The sequence below is a fragment of the Homalodisca vitripennis genome, unplaced genomic scaffold (genome assembly GCF_021130785.1).
Source record: "Homalodisca vitripennis isolate AUS2020 unplaced genomic scaffold, UT_GWSS_2.1 ScUCBcl_72;HRSCAF=923, whole genome shotgun sequence".
NCBI lineage: Eukaryota > Metazoa > Arthropoda > Insecta > Hemiptera > Cicadellidae > Homalodisca > Homalodisca vitripennis.
In genome coordinates, this window is record NW_025776196.1 from 292,465 (window position 1) to 299,619 (window position 7,155).

Below are 7,155 nucleotides of genomic sequence, written 5' to 3' on the forward strand. Positions count from 1 at the left end.
GCGGCGCCGGTAGTGAGGGTGGTGGCGGCGGCAGTAGTGACGGCGGCAGCGGCGCCATCGTCGGGGGGACGGCAGTACAGGAGTCAGGAGCAATCTCAACCTTCTTGGCCGCAGCAGTCAAGGCGCCCAACCCGTCAAGAGCCTCCACGATGAGTCTGGCCAGCTGCCTAGTTCACATCTAGGACAGCGATGTGGTGCCTAGCAGCCAGTTCTTCTATATAAGCATTCACGAGGGTATTTATATTCACGGGTAAACTTCGTGGATAATCGAGAGTTTACTGTAACTATTTAACAGTTTAGCTAGTTCAATACGTCAGTAATTATATGCACATACTTCACACATGATTAATCACATAAATGTCAACAAATAAAACAATATTGCACATGCACGAGAATAGTGGCACAACTAAAAAATAGTCATTTTTCAGAAGAAGCAAAATAAACTTTAAACTTACCTTTTGCACTATCTAGACTAAACCTATGTTGTATTATTTATGCCTAATGATTTTTTTATACTTAAAGTAACTAATGTCATTGTTAATAAAATTGGTTTTGAAGTAATCAACTAATAACTTTAATAAAACAATATTTTTTAATAAATAATTTTGAGTTGTGCCAGTTTTCTTTTTACCATTAGCATTTATGAACATGGTGAAGCTTTATAACACTTAGGAATAGTGAATAAGTAACACCCAATTTAAACAATAAAAAATATTGTATTACTAGATGTACAAGACAGTATAACATCAATTATTTGTTAGTAGTTAAATGAATACCATAGGTGTAAGTTTAACCCTTTGCACTCGAATGGCCACTGTCAGTGGCCGTGCCCTACACTTAGTCTACGTACACATGGCAGCGTTGCATCGCGCGTTCAATCGCGCGTCAGAAAATACTAGTGTACACATGAGAGCGTTGCGTCGCGCGTTGAATCGCCTTTCAGTGTAAATTTATAGAATGTTCCAGTATAGCCATGGAAGTTGAAGAAGCTGTATGTCTTTGGGTTCTGTATCGTAGATATAAACAACGAAAACAAAGACAAAGGAAATACTGGATTCATCCAATTTCACGTGACCGGTTAACTCACGGTTCTTTTGTAACCCTTTACCCAAATCTGAGGAAATATGAACCTAAATTTTTTAACTATCTAAGAATGTTTATTGCGTCATTTGACGAGTTATTGGCAATAATTCAGGATGATCTGGCACCTTGTGAAAACTTTGTAAGGGATTGTATTTCACCAGAAGAAAAACTCGTAATCACACTGAGGTAAGTTTATTGCTCAAGCTGCATATAATGATACAAATAAATATATAGATGCACCAACGTTTCTTTAAAAATACATAATTAAAGTTATTTTTAAGTAGAATATTAGTTTAGTTACTCTCTAAATTATGTCACAATTATAAAACCTGCATGAAATGTAAAACAAAAATCACAAAGAATCAAAACAAAATAATAAAATCAAACTGAAATTTTATACATGAGAAGCTGAAGTATTAATACAAGTCCATTATTTCGGAATTCGGATCAGAAATAAAACTCTCTGTTGGTGAGACAGCTGGTAGTACTCGGGTTTGGGGAGCTTGAGTTGAATAAGCTCTTGATGTTTCATTTTCATATTGTATGTTCGACATGGGTTGGCAGTGTTGGTTCTGATGCTGCAGATGATACTGTGCAGGTCTTGGAAGCTCATTAGTGGGAGTTGGGCTATAGAAATCTTGTGCTCGTTGTAAGGTTTCGAGTAACTGAATTTTAGTTCTAATTCTACCATGTTCTGGGATCTTTTTCAGTTCTTTGTACAAAGAAAGGCAAAATAATTTGTCATCGTCTTCATTACTCTTGGCAACTTCTCTCTGTTCCCTCATTGCAATACTTTTTTGTATAATGTCCGAAAAATGTTTATCAGCTGGATTCAACTTAATTTTTTTGTTACTTACTGGCAAGTCGGAGTGTTTTTCTGGCATGGTCAGATCCTCAGTATCCGCTTCTCCCTCCTCCAAGGTGACATCCTCCTTATCATGGTCGTCCAAGTTACTTGTTGTCAATTTGTTATTGACTGTATTTTCCAAAAATTTAAGTCTTGAAAAATAAATGTAAGGAGTAGATTTGCTTGCTCCAGATCCAGATTTTTTAGTCTTCCTTTTTCTCAATTCCCTGGCAAAATTGTCACGCAGACTCTTCCATCTCTTTTGCAATGTATTCCCTGGAACAAAATTAATTTTGTGATCTTTGTAAACAAGTTCAATATTATAACAAGAACTTATATTTTCTTTTCTTTTTAGGTATTTAGCCACTGGGTGTTCCTTTGCTGAGTTGCATTACAACTACAGAGTGGGAAAGTCGACTGCAGGGAATGTAATCCGCCAAGTTTGTGCAGCAATGTGGAGTAAACTGAAGACTCTGTGTATGCCGCCTATGACAGAACACACGTGGAAAGAAATCGCTACAGGATTTCTGAAGTATACAAATTTTCCCAACTGCCTTGGAGCAATTGATTGTAAGCATGTTCGTCTTGTGCAACCAAGTGATACTGGGTCCCTTTTTTATAACTACAAACACTTTTACTCTACTATATTGCTAGCTGTTTGTGATGCCAACTATTGTTTCTTGTTTGTGGACGTTGGATCTTATGGAAAAAGCAATGATTCGTCAATTTTCCAAGAATCGGTGTTTTACAGAAAACTCATTGAAGTAACATTGAGTATTCCAGATTCACAACCAATTTCAAACGTTGACATCACACCTTTGCCTTATGTGTTTGTCGCAGATGATGCGTTCGGCCTTTCAAAACATATAATGTGTCCATACGCGGGAAAGATCCTGCTTCATTCTAAGAGAATCCTAAACTATCGATTGTCAAGGGCTCGCAGATACATTGAGTGTACCTTCGGTATGTTGGCCAACAAATGGAGAATATTCCATAGGCCTCTAAATGTTAGCTTAGAATTTGCAAACAGTATCATTTTGGCATGTTGTTTGTTGCATAACTTTGTGCGATCACGCGATGGGTACACACTTCATAAAGCGCCATTTATTGATTTGTTGGAAGTTGCCTCACCACGGCCAAACATTTACGCAAAAGAAGTGAGGGACAGATTTGCTAGTTATTTCATCAAAGAAGGCAAACTGCCGTGGCAGGATAAGATGGTGTGAATTAGATTCCAATTGTGTGAAAATGAGTTGGTAAAAACTTGTTGAAGTCTGTGTTAACAATACAGTTGTAAAAGACACGTTGTAACACTACAACAATCAGTGCACGATTGCAACAACTACCTTAAGTTTAAAGTTTTTTATTGTTAGATCTAATGTAAAATTGTGAGTAAAATAATATATTATACAAGCTTCATGTAACTCTTACTATTAGTTTTGCAAGTATTCCTGTCATAAATATAAGTTTATCATGAATAATACGTATTAGGCCTATTACTTCCTGTAAAAACTTACTGTTGCAAATCTTATTACAAAAATATTTAAGTTTTTCATTACTAAATAAAATGTAAAGAAATGTTAGTTGACATGTTTCTAAAATAAACTATAAACTGATATGCTATAGTGTTATTCATTACTTTGCGACGATATTCGAAAACTGAATTTGGAAAGACTGGGTCCTAAATATTAAACGAGGTCGTGAAACGTTGATTGGAAGGTAGGCATACGATATTAACACCAAAACACCGTGCCGGTTCGTAGAGGGAGCGGGCAGCCAGCTTTGATTTTTGTAACTCCGACCACAGAAAACTCCAAGATGTCCTTGCCCTATGGAAGTCAGAAGAGAAGAGGACAAGAAACCTAATTCCCGAAATCTAGAAAACCTGAAAATACTAGAACCAATCAAAAAGCCAGAAAGCCACAGAAACATCTAGAAAGAGAACAACCATCTGGTAAAACAGATGGCTCGACCAGCTGTAAGGAAACAGCTCCCGGTCCGTCCAAAGACCAACAAAATAAAGTGGCAAACGCCACATCCTCCCCCTCTACCCCGGGAGAGAAAAGAAAAAAACTCAAAAGGATAAGGTAGGAAGACAAGGACGGAAAGATTAGAGACTACAACTGGTACTGCTGTCGTTAGCAAACAGCTAGAAATAGCTCTAGTATGGATATCCTGCACGCTCGCGAGGCGCTCCAAAAGCGTAACGGCTAGAATCCATTCCGACTGACCACACTACTCAAGATTAAATCTTTTTAGTTTAAAGAGGCTTGAGGAAAAGCCTAGTAGTAGTAAAAAAAACTTGAACAAAATTAACTACTTTCTGTGGTAGCTACCAATAAATAAAGGTCTGAAGTGTTGACACAAGGATGGGTTTTTTCGTTTTGTTTCTACATCACTAATACGCTTGGTGGTCAAAAGGCTACAAGAGGGTGTTCCAGTAAGGTTGGGAAGGAAATTAAATAAGTGTACACTTATTAGCCAAAGCTTATTAGCCAAAGCACTTCCTAAAGTCTCCACCATCCGGGTATCTCCACCCCGGAACCCAAGGGCCACTTAAGCACCCGAATGGAAACCCCGAACGGCTGGCGGAACTCCTTGGACCACCGGGAGAGTATTACTCCAGACATAAGGTCTGTATTTTTTTTCTTCAAAGATGGGAGGAACAGAAGGGATGAAGAGACCATTCCAAAGCGAAAATTAAAAATATGAGAAAATTACACCCATCATAATATCAACAGACCCAAGTTCGTGTTGTAAAGGCTAATTAGGTAAAAACCTGGTACTGGCAAAATTTAGCAAAAGTGGGCCAGTACTCTCCTCCCCCTACGGGACGTCTGAGAAAAAAAATTGGTGGCCAGTGGGAAAAGACAAAATAAAGTTTTATTTTTCCATACTAGTTTTTTAAATTTAGAGACTTGGAGCAAATAAATTCAGGCTCTTAAAAGGCGTGAAAGAAAAACTGTAGAGCTACGGGAAGAGCTTAACGGAGTAAGGAAATCATTTGGTCGTGGTAAAGTGGTTTAATTAGGAACTTTAAAAACAAAAAAAACAACTAGTTTCTAAGTGTTGGCCAGGAAAGGCAAAAAAAAACCCTGAAACCTACGGAAAAGAGACCCAAAAAAAACTAACTGGGCCAAAACCCAACAAAATTAGGTTAACAAACAATAAACCTCTAAAACAATAACAATAAAAAAAGCCTTCAAAGGAAAACAGTAACAACAGTAAAAAAAAAAACACATCCAATAACTTAATATTAAAGTTTGCACTTACCAAGAATTTTCTTTTGCTCCTCTGAGCAACCTTCTTTTGAGAATATTTCCACCAACTGATGCCACGCGGTCCTTTTCAATACTCTGTTTTTGTAGTCGGCACACTCCTTGTCCCATATTGAACGCCGACTTTTAATCTCTTCAATGAAAAGTTCCGTATCAAAAACAGTGTCTTCCATGACTGATTACAGAAGATGTCACTCACTCAAAAGCGCGCGCTCGACTGCTCACATGTGTACGGTACAATTCAAACTATCGAAACTCGAGGCGCGCTGCAGTCGCGCAGTCCACGAGGAACCTTCGAGACGCGCGCTTTGAGGCGCGTCAATTTAAAAACGCGCGTTCCATGTGTACGTAGTAATTTGTTTCGTAGTGTTATAAAACGCGCGTTAGAACGCGCGATGGAAAACGCGCGATGCAACGCTGCCATGTGTACGTAGCCTTACATAACTTGCATTATTTCTCGCTTGCACAGATCTCTCAGGTCGCATGGCCACCGTGAGTGGCCGCTCACTCGTCTGTCGCAACTCGGCCGCCATATTGGCTGGCTGGTGTCATCAGCTCGCAATTATTTTATCAACATTCACCTGAAATGGACGTACAAGGCATTTCAAGACAAGCAAACACATTTGTTTGAAAACTTTGTTTTAGTTATATTAATAAAGTTTATTTAAAATAAAGATGTTTTTCTGGCTTAATAATAATTGTTATTTATAAAATTAAAATATACATGTTAATAATTAATTAAATGAAATTGATTAGAGGTTACATGAAATCTTAGTTGTATTGAAAACACTAAAACTACAAACAACAAAGTATTGTTTTAGTTATATCAATGAAGTTTATTTAAAATAAAGATGTTTTTCTGGCTTAATTATAATTGTTATTTATAAAATTAAAATATACATGTTAATAATTAATTAAATGAAATTGATTAGAGCTTACATGAAATCTTTGTTGTATTTAAAACACTAAAACAATAATAACTATCTGGTGTATTTTTTTAAACTTTGAGTTTTTTAGCTGTGTGGTATTGCTCAAAACATGGTCCAATACACAAACCAGGCTGTACAGTGCACGTTTTGCATATGTACTTGGTACGCTTCCTTGATCCACCAGCACTTCGGTCACTGCACACAAAACAGTCCTTAGATTTACCAGGCCCCATGGGCCAAATTATGTGCAACTTTCCGTTTAATCTCTCTTCATCCTGTATGTCTGATGGTCTTCCACGTTTCTTGACATTTCTGACATCAGAAACAAGTTCTTTAATGAGCTCCTTTCGAAACTTTCTCTGTCTGACTTTTTTGTCTTGGTTCATGTTGAACAACAAATACGCGTTTACGATGGCTGTTTCGACCAACCAGAAAAAAAATTTTCCTCCACCACTTTAGTGATTTTCTGGTGAAACTGTATGACGAAATATATTGGTCGGCAATGTCTACACCTCCCATTGTTCGTTGTATTTACATACAACAGTAGGCTTGTTCACCTCTTCTATTACCCCTCTTTTAACAACTTGCCTCACAGTTTGTGTGCTACTATCATACAAAGTGCTCAACATTGTTACTTCATTTGAATCCTTCCATAGCAAAAGATTGTACTTGTCGTCTTTTCTGAAGGCTTTAATTTCGCCCTTCTTCAACTTTACTTGTGTAACGTCTCTTCTATTACTCCCCTTCTTACTTCTTTTTGGTCTAACTTGCTCAGGTAAGCCTTTTCTATTTCTCATAATAGTGCCAGTTTAAATGGATTTTCATTTCATAGAGTGCCTGAGCCAAATCCAAATTAGTGTAATACCTTTCGGTAAACACATGTAGGCCTTCAATGTTACCATAGGTTTCTTTAATCTTATTAACAAGATGTAAAACAACTCGACTGGTGACACCTAAGTCTTGCCGAATCATTTTGTCTGTAGTGCATTTTCCAAAGTATGGTTCCAGGGCACAAATG

General features: G+C 37.5%; 1 long non-coding RNA gene across 1 annotated transcript; it reads right to left on the bottom strand.

Annotated features, from left to right (window-relative positions):
- Positions 1-2,149: 2,149 nt before the first annotated feature.
- LOC124370296 lies at positions 2,150-5,297 on the bottom strand. Its single transcript, XR_006923175.1, has 2 exons — positions 5,204-5,297; positions 2,150-2,206 (listed from the first exon to the last, which is right to left on the bottom strand). It is a non-coding gene; the product is annotated as an uncharacterized LOC124370296 (long non-coding RNA).
- Between the last annotated feature and the right edge of the window lie 1,858 nt (positions 5,298-7,155).